This window comes from Varanus komodoensis, unplaced genomic scaffold (assembly GCF_004798865.1).
Source record: "Varanus komodoensis strain SLA01 unplaced genomic scaffold, ASM479886v1 scaffold22, whole genome shotgun sequence".
In the NCBI taxonomy this organism is placed as follows: Eukaryota; Metazoa; Chordata; class Lepidosauria; order Squamata; family Varanidae; genus Varanus; species Varanus komodoensis.
In genome coordinates this window covers 20,402,401-20,421,847 of record NW_025335606.1, presented here as the reverse complement: position 1 = coordinate 20,421,847, position 19,447 = coordinate 20,402,401, and the positions used below count along the sequence as shown (strand labels likewise).

Here is a 19,447-nt window from a genome sequence, read left to right as displayed (position 1 = left end):
CATGCATTGGTTACTTCCCGATTGGATTACTGGAACACGCTCTACATGGGGCTGCCCTTGAAGACAGTCCGGATACTTCAGATGGTGTAAAACAGAGCAGCCAGGTTGCTGACAGGGACTGGGCGTTACTCTCACATAACCCCAGTCCTCTACCAGCTTCAGTGACTCCCCATCGAAGTCCGGGCTCAATTCAAGGTGCTGGTTATCACCTACAAAACCCTCAACGGCTTGGGTCCTGGGTATCTAAAGGAACGCTTGTGTCCATATATGCCCACCCTCCCCTTGAGATCAGCAACAGATGCCCTTCTCCGGGAACCCTCTGTGAATGATATTAGGAGGGTGAGTACCCAGAGGAGGGCTTTCTCTGCAGTGGTGCCCCATCTATGGAATGCATCCATAGTCCCCCAGCACCATCTTCTGAAATCGGACATTGAGATAGGAGCGGAACCACCGCCACGCAGTGCCTCCAACTCCCAATCCCGCTAGCCTATTCAGAAGGATACCATGGTCGATGGTATCGAAAGCCACTGAGAGGTCCAGGAGAACTAACAGGGATGCACTCCCCCTGTCTCTTTCCCTGCACAGGTCATCGTACAGGGCGACCAAGGCAGATTCAAGATTTCATCAGGAAAGCTGAATTAGGATTAGAGGAAGGAGTGAAAATTGGTGGAGGACAACATCAATAATTTAAGATATGCAGATGATACCATATTACTGGCAAAAAGCTGCAGCAAATTGATATGAGTCCTAATGAAAGTGGAAGAAGAAAGTGCAAAAGCAGGACTGTAGATGAACATTAAAAAAAAACAAGAATCTCGACTAGAGAATTACACAGCTTGAAGGTCAACAGTGATGAAGAAACTGAAATTGTGAAAGATTTTACATACCTTGGCTCAGTCATCAGTTCAAATGGTGACTACAGCCAAGAAATTAGAATAAGACAGAGCTTGGAAGGGCTGCAATAAAAGAACCAGAAAAATATCCTTAAATGTAAGGATGTTTCATTGGAGACCAAGGCCAAGATTGTGCGTCCAATTGTATTCTCTATCACCATGTATTCTTAAAGGGATAGAGTTCCTAGGCTAACCAGATATACTTAGCTGGTTGGACCTGGTGTCCTCTAGATGTGCTAGCCCACAACTCACATGAGCCCCAGCTGGCATAGACAATGGTCAGGGATTATGGGATTTGTAGTCCAAAACTTCTGGAGGGCATCAGGTTGCTCAACCCTGTACTACACCCTGCTTTCCCTAATGCTGGTCTAATCTAGTGCTGGAACTGGCGTTGAGGTCCCCCACACCATTTCTGCTTGAACCATCACACCTTCCATTCACACTTGCATCATCCCAGTCCAGTGATAATTCAAGGCCATCTTCCAGCCCTCCCAATAGCATATACCTGACTGTGCTGCCACCCCTTAGTCCTGTGCTCCTGAAGAACCAAAGTTAATAGAAGTCACTCCAGAAGAATGAAATCAGGGGGAAGGATGTGATCTTTCAGAGTGCCCTCAATCCCAATATGTTAGCATTACAAGTTCAGCTCTATAGGGGTGCATGACAAATGGCGGGGAAGGAAGGACAGGATGGGGGAGAGAGGGAAAACCCTGGGTAACTTTGTTTCAGCTCCCCTGGAGGTACATTTCAGCAGAATACGGATCAAGCGTGGCCTCGGAAAGCCTCTGGTGGGCACAGAGGGACTAGAGCCTGGGAAAACGCGTTTGGCTCCTCTTTCTTTTCTGGTCTCCTCCCCTCTCCTCCTCCTGATTGTGGCACTGGTTTTGTGATATAAGCAGAGAACCGAAGGAAGCATGCATTTCAGCAACTAAACACCCATGCATCCCTCTTCAGCGCCTTCTTATAGGCCGTGAGAGAATTCTCCTCGGTCACAGTCATCCCAAGTACGAGTGCGAAGCTAAGTTCCTGGAGGATTTGTTCACACCGAGGGCGATCTGCTACATGCGTGGCCCTGATCCTCGAGCACGATCGCGCCACTTCGGCAGGGGAGGGGCGTGCGGATGCGTGTGTGCGTGTGCTCTGACCCTCTCAAGCAACGATTCCTTGGATATAGACAATAATAATGGAAATAAATCGGTAACGTAGCCTAGCAGCCTGAGGAAGGGGCTTCCCTCCGCCCGCCCCCCAAGCGCTCGGTATTGGCAGGTGATCGGCTGGAGAGGACCAATGAGACGAGCGGCCACGGGACACCCCCCCCTTCCCCCTTGTCCCCCGCGCTAAGGTGGGATCCCGCCGCCGTCTTCCCCGGCTTCCTCGCGGTGGAGAAGGTGGCGCTGGGGCCGTGATAGCGCACGGGGCGCGCTGCCGGTCTGGCCCAGCGCGAGGCGGAGCCTGCCCGTGCTGGATCTTGGGCCCCCTGGCTGCAGCTGCGGCGGTGGCGGCAGCAGCAGCCGCCGCGGCAGGCGGCCACCGCCTTTCCTTGCCTGTTGGCTGGGGAAGAGAAGGGGAGGCCAGCGGGCGCCCTCCCTCTCCGCCGATCCATCCTTCCGCCTGGGGCGCGCTGGAGTCTGGCGGCGGCAGGCGCCTCTTCCTTCTTGGCGCGGGGATGCGGAGGAGCCGCTGAGCGGGCGGGGACTCGGGGTGGGGGTGGGGGTGGGGGAGCCAGCTGGCTGGATCTCGCCCGAGGCTGAGCTGGGCTGGGCTCGGCGCCTGCACGATGCGCTTCCTCGCCGACCTGCTCCTGCTGTTGGTCGCGGTCTCCCGGGCGGCTCAGGTAAGCGAGCCAGAGCGCCCGTGCGCGCCCGGAGCGGCTGGCTTTTCTCGCGGCTGTCCTGCTGGGGGGGGGGGGTGGCGGAAGGGGGTCAGTGGGACCTGCTCTTTTGCCGTCCGGGGTGAGTTGGAGGTGTCGGCTTACGAGTTGGCGCCTTCTCTTCCAAGCCAGGATGAGGGGGAAGTCGACCCCCCACTCTAGCGCCCTTGCTTTTTTGTAGGAAAGTGTGCCAACTCGGGTCCACAGGGCGGAGTTTGGCTTTCTCTTTCTGTTCGCTGGTGATGGAGGTGACGGGATGGGGCATTGGACCAGAGCTCCGCAAGAAAATAGAGCCCATTTACTCTTGGGGTTAACCTTCGCCTGAGCGCAAGTGCGCATCACTGTCCATGCTAGCTAGTGAGGTTTCTCCTGCTATCTCGCCCCATTCCTACAGTCCACGCCCACCTTCACATGTCTCCGTGCTGGAGAGTTCTCTCCCTCTCGCCCCCATGTTGTGAATTTGGTAGTGTTACTATCACTCCATGCTTTAGGACATGCCCATCAAAGTTCCTGTCTAAGGTCCGTTTTATACAGTTTTTAAGGCCATCCTTTTGTGTCCTGAAACGCAATCATATTCAGCGCTGTCCTCTCCATCTCTCTCTCCAGGTCTATCAATCTGTTCAATTTATGAGTTGCCTTCTAGTCAAAGCTCTGGGGCAGGGGAGGGTATGCCTTTAAGAACAATCAAATGATAGAAGCGATGATTAAATAGATTTCGGCAAAAGTTTCGGCTAGATCACACTAGAATGCTTCAACCCCACTTGCATTTAGCATAATAATGGATAGAGGGACATGGATAGCAGAGGCTGCAAGTTTGTACATTTCTTGTACTCTGAAGCTGAAACAGGAACTTTGATGAGTTGCCAGGTCTTGTGAAAAATGTGTGAGGACACCCAAAATGTTCTCAAAAGTGGGTGGATGCTGCTGCTGCAAACAAGCTATCTGGGACACAAGCTGGAGATTTAACAAGAGTGGTTCATTGGTGCACTGATTCACAATGGCCAAGAAAGTTGATGCATATTTCTGCCAGTGTTTGTGTAAACTGGTTCCTAGAAATGTGCATTCTGTTAGAATGAACTTCTGTGTATGTGGTGAGACAACTTTACAGTGGTGTTTCTTTCAGTGATCTGAGGAATCCTGGAATCCCATAGCAGATTCTTTGATGTGAGAAGCAGAAAAAGGCAGATTTTTTTTTCTCCATGGGATAGGTGGCCCACTGCTCCCAAGCTCCCTTGTTTTGAGAAGGTGTTTTATTATTATATCATATCTATACCCACCCTTCTTCCTCTTGCAATGGACCTGAGGCAGCTTATAAAGCTCTCCTCTCCATGTTATCCTCACAACAACAACCCCATCAGGTAGGTTGCGCTGAGGGTTTGTAACTGGCCCAAAGTCACCCAGTGAGCTTCACTGAGTGAGGAACAGAACCTGGATATTCTAAGTTCCAGTCCACTACTCTGTCTATTACTCCACACTTGCTATCTGTGAGATTTGCATCGGCCAGCAAGGAGGAAACAAGGAATGGGTTTTGTGCAAAAAAGGCTGTGAGCTCAGTTCTGAAAGTTCAATGAACAGAACATATGCTCAGTGGGTCTGTGGTCCTTAATTCTAAGTTTGCCCCCCATCCACATAAGCCACTATTTGGGTGGTTCAGTTAATGGATTGGGGGCTCTAGGACAAACACAAATAAACAGCATGGTAGAACCTTTAAGATGGAAGCTTGCTCCAGTCCTCACATTCTAGGCCAAGGTTGACCAACTTGTGACCCTCCAGATGTTTTGGCCTACACTTCCCAATAGCCCCAACCACCTATAGCAATTGGAGAAGGCTGATGGAAATGGTCAGCCCAAACATTTAGAGGTTCTTAAGTTGTTCACTCCTGCTCCTGGCCATGCTTCCAGAGCTGGATTGAGTCAATGAGAGGTCTTTCTGATGCCCCTTGTGGACTGTGAGCTCTTTAGGAAGTACGCCAGAAACCTTTGCAACATGCAGAGATTCTTGAGATCTTTTTTGCCTGCAGGTTGGCATTCAGATACTCTCAGTTTCTAAAGCAAACAGATCAATTGCTACTTTCTGTATCATGACAACCTCATGGACTGTTTAAACCATGGGATGTGAGAGATAAATGGGATTAATTGAGCTGTTCTTAGGTTGTTAGCATGATGCCTGAACCTGGACACACTGACTTATTTGGGGGTTAAACACTGCTGAGTTAACCCATGATTTAATCCTGAAACAACCCAGAATGTTTGGTTTGTGATGTCATCCTAACAAGCTGTGAATGGAAAGATTGTAGGTTGGAAATTGAAAGCAGAACTGATAAGTGTAAAATTTTGTAAAATACTAAGCAGAGGTTAACTGCATTAGTTTATGCTTTTAATAGTTTTAAAATGTTTATTTAATTACTATTGTATAATTTTGTATAATATTGTTGATGGATGTATACCTCCCAGAGAATCATGTGTTTTTATAAATCAATCAAATAAATAAAAAAATAAATGAACTGGGGCAACATGTTCACTTGCTCTCACAGATTCTGGCCATTTGTGGGTAAAATAACACATGAATTGCAATTACAAGTGAACCAAGTCAGCAGAAAAGGTGCCCTGTGTATTGATTTTTTAAAAAAAATTCACTGTTTTGAAAGGAAAAAGTCTCTGTAATGTAGGAGTGGGGGAAACTGTGGGCTCTTCAAATGTTGTGGAGTATCAACTACTACCATGTGCACTGGGGATTATGGGATTTAGAGTCCACAGCATCTGGAGAGCTACGTGTGTCCCCTACGCACTCCAATTTACTTCATTGCTGATGACCCAGTATTGAACAGTAGTGTCTACTTTTAAATAGAACCTCCCAGTGCTTTCAAAGGGAAAAATGTATTACATCATGTACAGGTTATCAAAGGGAAAAATGTATTACATCATGTACAGGTTATCAAACACAATGCTGTTATCAACACAGGCATAAAAGAAACGTCTTTTTTAAAAGCCTCTTTCCATTGAGTGGGGTCCGAAGAGTTGGCCACATTGACTCTCCCCATTCCTCCTTGGAGAACAGGCAGGCAAAAGCCTTTTAACCCTCTCTTCTCCAGTGTGGACAGTGACTTGGGAGGTGGGCATTGGGCCCTGGGCCCTCAAGTTACTTTTCACTGTCTTGGGATGGAGGCACAGAGGGCTGGATCCAGAGTTCAGCTGGTGACGGAAGAAGAGACCAGGGCTACTTTTTGTTGATTCCTCCTTTCTCCTGCAGCTCCCTGAAAAACTGCTCCAGAGGGACATGGGACACTCTTGAACAGTGTGGGTGGTGGCACTGGGGGCTACTTGGGGAAGGAGGAACTGGCAAAAACCACCATCTACCTGTTTCCTCCAGTGTGGAGTCTTTGCCAGACCTTGGTTCCCTCTGCAAATGGAAAGAGCCCTTCCCTTCACAAAGAAGTGACGTCTGGCTCTTGCCTGTTTATGTTGGGGGCTCCAAACTCAGTGGGGCAGCACAAGCATTCCAGATTTTAGCAGGAACTTGAAAGAAGCTGTCCATGCTACTGAAGCTACTTTTGGGGAGGTGATAGGGCTCAACACTCAGCTCCTCAAAAGTTCTGACCAAAACCTGGAGTGGAGCTGCCAACTTCACTGGATGCACCCCAGTAACTAAGAAGAGGAAAGCATTCCATGTTTGCATGGAGCAGCAAAAGCCAGGTTCTGAGTCTGCTTTTCCATTTGAAGGTTTCTGGAAGCTGTAACTGATTGTGGTCACTGAACTCCTACTCTATTGCTTGGAAATGGCCTAAGAGTGGTGAAGTCTGAAGCAGCTGATAGGAGAAGAGAATAGGTTTATAGCCCTAAAATAAAAGTAGCACAATTCATGGAAAAAGGCCAGGATGAAAGGGTGGGAGGGGCTGAATTACTCCTAGTTTGCAGCTGCGTTTCCAGGAACCATTCTAGATCTGAAGAGAAGCTAAAGAAATGAGTTAAAAGGGCAGGGCTGTCCTTATCCCACCTGGCTGGAGAAGTGTAGAAAAATCACTGGCAATAGGGCAGCCTTTCAGTCAGGCTGATGACTGCCTGAATGTGGCAATGAGCACCAAACCCAGTTCCCTAAGGCAACCAGCTTTCATTGAAAGGAAAACAGTCAGCACTTTCTAATAATTTTACATGGCAAAATTGTATGTACTCCACTCTTTTCTAGTTACCACTATTTATTTTACAATTCTGCACCTACACGGGTCAAACACTACACCAAGAAAACAGCTAAATTCTCTAACCTATCCAAAATCAAAGTGAGTAATGGTCATCATTTCCCTCCCTCCCCTACCCCATAATTTCTTATTTTATGTTTGGTTATTTTTTTATAAACAACCAGGGCAACTACAAATGAGTAAAAATGTTATTGGGCCCCTTTCCCAGCTGCTGAAATTTCAGAGGCTTACATCCCGCAAGCCTATCATATATTTTCACCTTGGGATGGGGTGGGGAACCCTTTTTGGCCAGAGGGCTGGCTTCTATTGCAGAGAAGCTACTGTAAGCCATATTCAAGGTGGGGCCTTAAGGAAGAAAAAGGTGGGGTGGAATAAGAATCTGCTCCCCAAATTCTTTTGCTATTCATTTACAATGGAAAGGACTGACTCACTTAGAGTGCAATCCTATTGCCCTTGTGGCAGATCTCTGCCACACCTCATGGCCTGCATTTTATCTACATGGCTGTTTTCAAGATATCTGCATTTTGGGTGAGTGAAAGGGAGGGAAAGAAGCTGGGGTACCACCTGGAATTGGGAGGACTCTGTGGTCCTAGCCTCCTCTCATCCCTGCCCCCAGCATGCTCCTTCCCCTGCATCCAAGTTGCAACTTGGGAGGGTTAGTAGCAGCATGGTTCTTCCCACATTGGCTGTGAGGGGATGGCACAGGCATTCAGCCTTTGGAATTTGAGCATGAAGGGGAGAGGACTTCACTGCTTGGATTATAGTTGAATATAAGTTTAATAAATAATCAATAAAATAAATAATTTTTTTTAAAAAATCCTGTGGTCTCCCAGACCATGTCAGGAGGCCACTGGACAGCACCCTTCAGAGCACTTTCCAGTAGCACCTCAAATAGCAAGTCTACACATGCCTACTCAGGAGTTAGCAGGCCTGAGTCTCTCAGTAGCACTTTTACATAGCAAGCCATATATTTAATGCTGAATCTGTCTCTTGCTCTAACAAGGGGATTGAGGTCTGCACGTTGGGACTGCCTTCGTGATTTATGAAGGAAGCAGCTGTAGCTTAGAGTTATTCAGTACTTTCCTCCCATAGAAGCTGACAGTTGCGATCGAAGGTGCTTTATTTCAATGGCAACATATACAGTTGCTGTCAAAATGGGTAAGAATTCTGTTATAAAGTGAGAAAAAGACACCCACGTTAAGAAAGTACTTGACCCTGCAGATTAGGGACTGTTTGCTGTTATTCCAGGGGACAGATAGGCCCACTTGCAGTTCTACTCTGCCCTTATTCTGTGTGTGTGGGAGAGGATGCCTCAGAGTCTTCACAAATGGTGGCTACAAATTTTCTATGTTCTTAAAAATTCATCTGTTCCTATAATAGGAAGAGTGTGGTGAGTGTCCATAACCTTTTTAAAAATGTTTTTCCTTAGCCTATTTTCATCAGTGCTTCTCAGCGTGAGCAATGTATTCTTGCAATATTTCCATGCTTTCATTTTCATGCTTTCATTTCAGACCATCTTCATATGGTCTTCATGCCATCAAAGATGCCGCCATACATTCTTCTGATTCCTTTGAATCCTTTGGTGCCATGCTTTCTTCATGTCTGCACGTGAGCATACAATAATCAGGATGGAAGTCCCCACAAGCTTAGGATTTAGAACCGGTGAGGAAGGCCAAAGCAGCTGTCACAGGCTGAAGATGAACTGGACTATATGGAAAAGGTGGCAGCCCTACTTTCTGATGCCCATCCTGATATGAAGGGAAAGGAGAAATGTGGTCCAGCTTTTGCTGCAAGTGCCTTCTCAATCATAGGAAGGCACTGCCAGCAAAAAGGAAGTTGGCCATAGACTGAGGATCCCTTAAGGAGACTTTTGCATTCAGATCTTGGACCTTCCTCCAGACCACATTCTTTGATGGGGAAGCCCTATCCTTTCATCCCAGATATTAGGATTGTGCACCAGATCTGGGGAAAATCTGGGGGAAAACTCCAAATCCACAACCAAAACAGGTTAATTCAGACAAATTTGGGAGACATCTGAATCTAAGCAGGTCTTCTCTGAAGCAGAGCAAATCAGAAATTGAATGCCCTTGAAGATTTGCAGGAACACAGAGGCTGGGTTTGCATGGCAAGACAATCCATTGTGAATAGCATCCTGGCTTGTTGCATCATGCATACATGCACCAATTTCCCCAGGGTGGCTTGGTTGTGGCCATGAAGCCACCCACAACAACCCCAAGTTTATTCTAGGAGTTGTTGTACCCATGGTGGGTTGTTGTGTGTCATCTGCACCTGGCTGACTGACTCTATCACAGTTATGTGGAATTAGCTAGTGAGATCCATGGCAAGAGTGGCAAGAGACCTTTGCCACTCCTGCCATGTAGATCCCAGGTAAGTGCCAGTCTTAGCCTGCCCAAAGTGTCCAAGCAGCATTTCAGCATAGCTGGCATTGTCTTCCTCTGTCTTTGCAAACTGTTTGGGGCTCATTGTGACTATTTTTCCTTTTAAACGTGTTTATTTATTTATTTATTTATTTTTGGTGGGGGGCAAATGATGAAATCCAGCTATCCCTTTAAGCAGTGCCTCCAGGTGCTCCTTGGAAGGGCTGCCCATGGTAGTCCACTCATCTTGTTTCTTCATAGTGGCCTATAATATGAGCAGATATCTGCACACATCATTATACAAAAATAGTTGTGCCCATTTTTGCACAAACCTGGAATCCAGGAGATGCAGAAATGTAGCCATAGGGACCCCTGGGTGGGTACTGTGTGTGTCTGCGTGTGTGCAGGGAGTTCCTACTGACCAAGCCGAGCCCAGCTTGTCTGCGTGTGTACGGGGATTTCCTACTGACCAAGCCCAGGTTAAATGACTATTTTGCCTCTGTGTTCTCCCCAAAGCTGGACAGGGAAGATCTGCATAGGAGATTAGATGAGGTTGGGGACTTAGGGGCACAGATTAGAGTCACCCCCCTAGAAGTCGGGGGGCTCCTCAGGACAGTGGAAATTACAAAGGCGCCAGGCCCTGATGGATTACACCCTAGAGTACTTAGAGAGTTGGCAGGGGTTCTCACACACCCGCTGGCCTCCATTTTTGAGGCCTTGTGGAGAACAGGTGAAGTTCCAGAGGACTGGAGGGTGGCATTAGTGGTCCCCATTTTCAAAAAGTGTAGTAGAAGGGACATGGGGAATTACAGACCTGTTAGCCTTACATCCATTGTAGGAAAAACAATGGAAAGGCTCATAATAGAGAGAGATCTAGTGATGCTAGATAGGGAAGGGAGGCCGGCAGCCCCACAACATGGCTTCTGCAAAAACTGGTCCCGCCAGACAAACCTTGTGGAATTCTATGACAAAGTTTAGAGATGGTTAGATGGAGGGGATGCAGTAGATGTGGTTTACCTGGATTTCAGCAAGGCCTTTGACAAAGTGCCCCATGATATCCTGGTGGAGAAACTGGTGGAGGAGTTTTGGGATACACCAAAGCACTGTCCAGTGGATGAGGGCATGGTTGACTGACCAAAAGCAGAAGGTAATCATTAGCAGAGAATCATCGGGATGGCGGCCAGTGACAAGCGGGGTCCCCCAGGGCTCTGTCCTGGGGCCAATCCTGTGTAATCTTTTCATTAATGACATGGAAGAAGGGATGAACAGTCTGCTGATCAAATTCGCAGATGATACTAAAACTGGAGCAGTGGCCACAACTGAGAAGCAGGTAGTTCAGATCCAAAAGGATCTGGACAGACTATGGAAGTGGGCAGGAGACAACAGGATGGCATTCAATATGGATAAGTGCAAGGTCTTGCTCTTGGGGCATAGGAATAGGTGTCATAAGTACAGGTTGGGGGACAAGTGGCTGGAGAGCAGCACTTGTGAAAGGGACCTCAGGGTACTGGTTGACTGCAGGCTAAACATGAGTCAGCAGTGTGAAGCGGTGGTCAAGAGGGTGAACGCCACCCTTGGTTGCATAGCCAGAAGTTTGGCTTCTAGATCAAGAGAGGTATTACTAGCACTCTACATGACTCTAGTGCACCCACAACTGGAGTATTGTGCTCAGTTTTGGGCCCCTCATTACAGAAAGGATATAGCCATGTTGGAGTCAGTGCAGCGTAGGGCCACAAGGTTGGTGGCCGGTGTGCAGGGGATGGTGTATGAGGCAAGACTGAGGGAACTGGGTCTCTTCAGCCTGGAGAAGAGGAGACTCAGAGGGGATATGTTGGGGACATACAGGTATGCGAGGGGATGTCACATGGAGATGGGTAGAGACCTGTTCTCCCCTGCAGAGGAAGGCAGAACGCGCTCAAATGGAGCAAAGCTCAGGGAGCCAAGGTTCCATTTCGATGCCAGGAAGCACTTCCTGACAGGACCCCAAGGGTGTGGAATGGGCTTTCACAAGAGGTCGTTGAGGCCCCATTGGTGAGGGTGTTCAAAGATAGGCTGGACATATTCATGTTGGGCATGTCTTGAGCGGAGTCGGCTGGAGCCGGGGGTCAGACTAGATGGCCTGGGAGACCCCTTCTGACTCTCTATGTTTCTATGTATAATTGGGATTGTTTTTTGACTCAAATGGCTTAGCTTGGAAAACAAGATGAGTAAGAAGAGACATGATAGAAGGTTTACATTTATGCAAGCTGTGGAGAAAATGAAGAGAAAGACATTTTTCTTTCCTTCCCATAGTACTGGAACTTGGGCTCATGTGATGAAGCTGCCTGGTGGGACATTCAGGGCAGAGTAAAGGAACCATTTCTTCACCCACTGCTTAGTTAAACTATGGAATTCACTGCCATGGGAAGTGATGATCACCATACATTTGAATAGCTTTAAAGGGGGATTTGACAAATTCATGGAGGAGGAGGCTGGTCAGTGGCTACTGGCCTTGCCAACTATTTGCTACCCCTGTTATCAGAGGAAGCACACCTGTGTACACCAGTTGCTGGGGTGCTTGAGCATGTGGGACTCTTGTATCCATCCTGCTTGAGGAATTCTGTGGGCAGCTGATTTACCACCATGTGACTGGAATTCTGGTCTGGATGAACCATTGGTCCGATCCAGCCTGGTCTTGCTTGTATTCTTACCCTCCTTGTATGTTGTCCACCAGAGACTTCAGGTAAATTAATTCCCCCTTTGGACCCATTTCACAGCTGTGAGAAGGCAAGTTGTCAAATGGTCCCAAAGCTGTGAGTGATCCAATGCCACTTTCAGATTTGCACAAATGGGACCAAAAAGTTAACATAACATGTGCAAACAGACACATTTATCAAGGAGGGGATTTTTGTTTAAATAAAAAGAGTGGGCAACTAGAGGCAACATCTCCAAAATGCTAGTGCACCACCTTGGAGGGACTGCTCATAGCTGCCAAGATGGGGATCATGAAGGCAGCTTCACAGCTACCTGGTACTATCCAGAGAGAAAGGGAAAAGTAGCTTCAGCAAGCCAAAAACGGCTCTAAGACATGATGGGGAAACAACAGTCTTTCAGTACCCCCTGGGATACCCACAGGAGAACTCTGTGTGTGTGTGTGTGGGGGGGGGGAGAGTAGGGAATGGTCCAACAACCCATGGTGAGGTCAACAATCTGTGGGGCTTACCATAGGTTATTTGCACCACAATGAACCCATGAAGGCTTATGCAGGAAAGCATTTTTGTAATGTGTGAACCCAGCCAGAGGCCAGGATCAAGTCACACAATAACCCACACTCAGCAGTTGAGTATGGTTTGAATGTGGGTTGTTGCTGAACCGTGAGTTACTGCCAAAATTTGGGTTGTTGTGTTGTCTGAACGCAGCTGCGCTAACAAAGCATGATTCATTAACCACAAGCAACCCATGAACAGAAGGCATGTTGAGCTGTGAACTGTGGATGCTTGGTTGTGGTTAACAAACCATGGCTTGGTATCACAGCACAATAACCCACATTTCAACCAGAATCTATAGTTTAATGACAGCCCACCCTCAGCCCTTGAATGTTTTCTGAACTCAGCTATGGACACAGAAAGCATGACTCCAAAAACCAACATTTTACTCTTCAAGTTCTCCATAGAAGTAAAACACATGGATGAGGAGAAGATGGAAAGAGAGGAGGAGCTGTAGTTTTGTTGCTGGCAGGTAGTTCTGGCTTCGAACTGCAGTGAATGGCTTTTACTAGGGTTCTCCAATCACAGTGTTTTGGGGGAGACATGTAATATATTGCAAGACCGTTTCAGTATTTAGAACTCATTGCTAGCAGTCTCCCTCCTTCTCCCTGTTTCTCCCTCAGGATCAGGAATGATATAAGTTACTTGCTGAAGTCCTGGAGTTGAGACGGTGTAGCAATGTCTGATTGCTTCGAACACAATGAAAGTTCAAGTCCTTCTGCCACAGTATGCGTGCCATCCATCATCCACCCCTCTCCTACTATATTTTCTGTGACTTTGGTGCTGACTAAACAGAAAAAAAAAGTTTTTCATTACTCATAATTGCAAAGCCCCTGCACCTGTCCTTCTGAGATTTTGCATTTCCTTGTATTGAGATATGTCTTGTGCCATTTTTGTACAAATGGCCAAGAGCAAACAAACAGAAAAATTCAACAGCAAAACCCACCATGGGAGGCTGGTTAAAGGGAAGAAAATCATCCCTCCCCCTTTTGAAAACTCTCCATCCACAAAAGTGCTGCATTGATCCCTTTGAATTTTTGCAGTGTTCTTAACTAGAGGCAAATCTACATTGTATGACATTTTAAAGAATTGCTGTTTAAAAAATGCAGGGCTGTATTATGGAAACCTCCAAACTGTAAGGTCTGTTCTTGCACAAAGCTCCCTGCATGGATTCATCTGAAATTTTGCAGGCTGGATCCCGTCAGAAGGGGCAACTCTCCCTGCAAATCTCATCCAATTCTGGAAGGAAATAGAGACTTTGTTAACAGTTCTGTTAAAAAAAAACCCCACACATAAAGGCATGTTACACAACAATCCTTGCACCTTTCTGATATTAGGCAGCTGTAATTCCCTTACAAGGGACTTTTATGCCTGAACAGTTCATCCAGTTATGACAAACAGAAAAAAAGATTACAGCTGCTTGTTTATTTCCAATAGTAATCTGTGGGAGGTATGATAATTTGGATTTCCAAACTGAGATTTGGACTTGAATCAAAGCAAGCAGCATTGCAGTTCAGCTTTGTCTCCCTACTGAATATCTGCAAGTGGATGGCAATTCGTCAATGGTTACTTTGTAGTTAAAACTCTTTGCATGCGTAGAGGCACCATTCTGTCTTTCTGCTCTGTCTGCTCTGAATCAGAATCAGATCTCTTGGTAAGCCTTCCCTCTTCTCAAAGAAAGCAGCCCAGCATGCTTAGCTGCCCTGAGCTTCCATGCTGGCTCATCTCAGAAGAACAAAGGTTGCGTTCTTTGCAACTGCAACCAGAATGTGGCAGATGGAATTGGCCCAAGTTCCTGCAAAAGGTCAAAAGAGTCTATTGTTTTCAGAAGGTTACAAGCAGGCTGGTGAAGGTAACCTTTGCTTATAGAACCTGTGATTTTAGTAATGCATGTTGGGCGTGCTAACAAGGTGACATGGAGAGAATCAAGGCAGTCTGTACGGTAGCCTTCCCAGGCCAAGCATTCACCTAATGTTGGGGGTAACAGTTTCTATTCTCCCCAGCCACCGGCCATGCTGGCTGGGGCTGATGAGAGTGGCACTCCCAAACCTTGTTAACTTTTCTCAGGATGATTTGGAGCAATTCCTCTCTCCCAGAGCTGCCCCTGTGCCCCAACCCACATTGTTCAGGGTGCCCCCAGAAGCAGCAGATGAGGTCCGGGTTGCAGCAGGAGGTGCAGGAGCTCCAGGAAAGGTTCCCTCTCTTAGCTTGCTTAAGCTCACTTAGGATCTATGCCACTGTCTAGAAATGCAATCTATCTGCAAGACTGTGAAAAAAAGGAGAAGACGTCTATCTAAAACAAAGATCAGTGAGAGACAGTAAAAAGGACTCTCAAGTACCTATAGAAAACCGTTAGGGCAACAATAAAAGCTTTTCTTTAGGCCCTTTTTATGATCTCATGGTTTTTGCTTTGCTGAATGCGCCTGTGCCACATGCCTCCAGTGCTTTTAGGGGATGTGGGAAAGCCGTAGGGTGACAGTGACAGCACACTCAGGGCAGTGTGGTCACACGTGCATTGCAGGCAGGACATGACAGTTTCCATCAGTAGTATCTCCCCGTAAGGGTGGGAAAGCTTATGCCTGAAACCTGAGAGAGCCACCCCATGGGACCCCGACCCAGCCTCCTAGGATTCCCTGGTGGCCATCCTCTTTCCCTGCTCCCACCCCCTTTCCTCCCACTTCCAATCATTTGGTGGTTTCCTGGCTTTTCTGCACTTCCCACCCTCATTCTAAAACATTGAAGTGCCTCTCCTAATATGCTGTTATTTCAGCCTCCACCCTTTTTGCCTTTGACTGGCCCTAGTGCTGGAAGGTGTGTCCCCCACCCCCAAGATCTCACCCAAAATTGAATTTGGCCCTTGAGGAGAGAGAAGTTTGACAAGCCTGCTTTAGATGGAGCCAGACCAGTTCTCCTTGACTCAGCCCATGTTCCTAGTCATACCCAACGGCCATTTGGAAGTCCAGTTTGCAACTTTCCTGATTCTTATTTAAGATAGAGGGCTTTAAAAAGCACCTGTCCTGTGATGTGGTTATCTGTTTTCACTTTTTGCACACAGAATTACAGAAGAGTAGAGCTGGAAGGGGCCAGAAGGCCATCAGGTCCAAACCTTTGCTGTTGCAGGTCACTAGCTTACACCACCACACTCTACTCCAGGGCACAGTGCTAATTCACATGGGATAGTGGGGCGGGGTGCAATAGGTATGGCTTGTAATTGAACCCAAATTCTGAATAAAACAAATTTATTCACGTATTACATTTCTATCCTCCTTTTTCTCCCAGGAATCCAGTGCAGTCTTCACGACCCTGCTCTAACTCATGTTGCCCTCATAACAACCCTGTGAGGTAGACTAGGCTGAGAATCAGTGACTGGCCCTCTACAGCGAGCTGTAGAGTAGAATTCAGGTGCCCTGAATCCCAGCCTAACACTATCCACTACCCCACAATAGGAAACTCACATTCTGTAATATTTGCATTCAGGTTTCTAAGCCATCCTATCCTGGTAAAAGGCTGAGGATCAAAACAACAGGTTGCAAACCATTTGGGCGGAAAAGGAAGTTTCTCAATATAAAATGAATGCATAACCCTGAGAATCCTATTTTTATATTTGGTTTTCTTTAGGCTGCCCATATCCAGCCCAAATAAACAGGCTTTGCGAAAGAATGACTTCGGAGAGCATGGCTCAGTTCCCATTGTCCCTCACTGAAAGAGAGTGTTGCTTTGGTGTATGTGTTTCAGCTCTAATTAGCACATCAAATAAGTTTGAGACAATAGTGGGTTAAATACCAAGAAGGCATTATTGAGACCAATAGAGTGACTCACAAAGCCAAACTCTATTCAGTCTATTCAATCCATTGTGTTTTCTTCATCTCCTTTTGGGAGAGAAATCATTCAAGTTCTGAATTGTATTTCCCATGATTAAGATAATGGATGGGAGATGAGTTTCTGAGTGAAATGTGGGGAGAAGACTTCACCTGTGTGTGTGGGCAGGGAAGGGAGCTGCAAGGCATTGTTGTTTTCTTTGATAGAATATAGAAACTGGTCACAGATTAAGACCCACTGCCTCCTTTTTCACCAGTGCACCTATGCTGTTTTAAGCATAGCCTCCCAAGGTATATATAAGAAAAGCAAATGAAGAAAACTGGTGGCAATATTTGTATGAACAGGTATTCCCAACAGGGAACTACTGGCCACATCTCCCAACTGGGGACATACGTACACCCTAGCAAAACCCAGTACCGTTTGTCCCTGGGTGCATTTGTAATACAAATGGATTACCATTCCTAAACGAACCCCGGACCAAATCAGACAGATCATTTTTTCATGTTGATCATAGGTCTTGGAAGAAATTACCCCTGCCCCCTAGCTTCTTCAAACTATCATTACTTAATGTCAGGGAATGAGGAAATCATTACATGAGTAGGATCAGATTTAAGGGCCTGTGACAACAACGAAAAGGGGCTCGGTAGAAAGCGTATCCTGTTTGGGCCCTCTTCATGGGAAGGGCTCCCCACTCCTCTCTTTCCTTCTACAGATCTTACTTTCAATTTTATTGTAAACATGGAATGAAATGACTTTCCAGATGCTCTACAAGGGATGGGCTTCCCTGCCTGCCTGTCCCACAACCCTGCAAGGTCCTTTTCTCATGAAGGACTCTTATTGCTCTTTGTGCAATATGATGGAATGACATGGCTCCATTGCAAAGCAGAGGGAAAAGTGGCATTTTTCTCCAGCTTGGATTCTTCAGAGCTGGAGAAAAAATCAGAGGCATGTAACACTCATCTCTCCTCTGAGGCAAGTTTATTGACCCTGCAGAATTCTTTGCCAAGACTGACTCTCACAAACTTCATGGATATCTCTGCTTTTTAACACCACCCTGGTCTGGTTTTCCGGAATGGGGATTATTTCTTTACTTAAGGCTAGCCTGTCCTTTCAGCAGTTTGAGCAACTGTCCAAGGTGCTAAGTCCAACCCTCCCATTTGTTTTTCCACCGGATCACAAAGTTTGCAGCCTGTAGAGTAGTAATTAGTAGGGCTGTCACTCTTTTAAAATATAACTTCATTGATTAATCATATGAGTTCTAGGGCATAATCCTATACAAGCTTAAACAGAAAAAGGCTACATTATAGCTTGCTGGGGCATGCTGGGAGCTCTAGGCCTTTTTTCTGTTCATATTTGCATAGGATCAAACATTTTGTTGACTAATCTGTCCATGAAGTCAATTTAAATCTGGGTGACTTTGCATATGATAGAACAATGACACTTATTTAAGGGGTAGGCATATTCTTTTCAAGCATGTGTCACATAGTGGAAACCATCTAAAAAGAAAGATTCCCTCCAATATGAGAGAGAAGATGGAATAATAGAATTGTAGAATAGTAGAAGGGGACATCAGCTTGAGTGTGGGCAAGAAGCCACCCATAACAACCCAAAGTTTGTTCTAGGGGTTGTTGTACCCATGGTGGGTTGTTGTGTGTCATCTGTACCTGGTTGACTGACTCCATCACAGTTATATGGAATTAGCTAGTGAGATTCATGGCAAGAGTGGTGAGATACCTTTGCCACTCCTGCCATGTAGATCCCAGGTGAGTGCCAGTGCTAGCCAGCCCAAAGTGTCCAAGCAGCATTTGAGAGTAGCTGGCACTGACTTCCTCTGTCTCAATGGAAAATCATCCTTCTAGGATGCTGCTTTCTGCCTTCACTTGCATGTTGGTATATCAATATATATTTTTGCTTTGCTTTGCTTTGCTTTGCTTTGCTTTGCTTTGCTTTGCTTTAAAATCTGTCGGCCAGTTAATCAAGCATAGCTTTTCAGATGACCTGGATTATTTTAAACACTGGGGCAACTCTAGTGGTTAGACTGACACCTCACAATTATTGCTTATGGGGCACACTGGACTGCTTCCAGATCTCTGTAAGTGGAGTTCCACTCACGGACTGATGCAACCTCATCTTTCCCATCCACCCACTCCCTAAAAATCTGCTGTGAACAGTTGGGTTACCCTATTGGGGTGTCATGGAGGGCTGCTACGGGGAAAGAGGAATGGATGAACAAGGCCTTGCCTCTCCTCCAAGCAGGTGCTGGATGCAAAGTATTTGGTTTCTAAGTGTGTTTTAAACTGTGACCTTAAGATGTAAACAGTAAAAAACAGGAGTGTGAGCTGTTTGTACCATAGTAGTACACTTGTCGAGGCATGGCTATGGATTCTCTTTGAATGTGTAAACCTACTTTGTTGCTGTGTATGTAGTAATAAACCCTCACCAATAAAAATTTCCCCATCTAATCACTTGACCAAAGCTTTAGTTGCCTAGTATTGCAGCCATTAACAGAGGTAATTTGAATCTCTTTCAGCTCAAGGGCTAAATTCTATTTTGAAGATTCTCCTGTGAGCCACATTCCTGTGGATGAGAGTCCCAGAAATGTCCTTCTCCAAAAACCCCCAGTAGGAAGCTTTACCTTTAGCTCCTATTTCCAGTTACTAAACCTTAGGAGAGGCGATTCAACCTTTCAGAATGGGACAAAAACTGTTCCAAAGCCAGAAAACCACCAGCTATTGGTGGTTGAGAGAAAGGGTGTGTGTGTATGCAACCATTTAGGAAATCCTGGAGAGCTGGATAAGGACCTCAGGAGGGCCAGATGTGACCTGCTGGCCTGAGCAGTTCCACCCATGCATCAAAAGGCTTGTCCCAAAGAAACACGCAATGCGTGTGTTTGCCATGGGTGTTGGTTGTGCATAGTCCAGCTGTTTCCAGTACACCTCTGCCCTCCATCTCTGACCCTATTGGTGTAGGGGGCTTTCCCGGTAAGTGAAGGCCCTGACTTAAAACTAGCTGCCTAGCAAGGATAATGGCTTTTTAAAATTTCATGCTGC

The 19,447-nt window shown here is 46.5% G+C and overlaps 1 protein-coding gene across 1 annotated transcript in view; it reads left to right on the top strand.

The window, feature by feature from the left end:
* The first annotated feature begins 2,680 nt into the window (after window positions 1-2,680).
* The window catches only part of OLFM2 (olfactomedin 2), a 216,390-nt gene continuing 199,623 nt past the window's right edge, over window positions 2,681-19,447 (top strand). The window contains exon 1 of the mRNA XM_044431568.1: window positions 2,681-2,727. The gene's annotated coding sequence lies outside the window, so the exon portion shown is untranslated. The remainder of the gene's footprint in view (window positions 2,728-19,447) is intronic.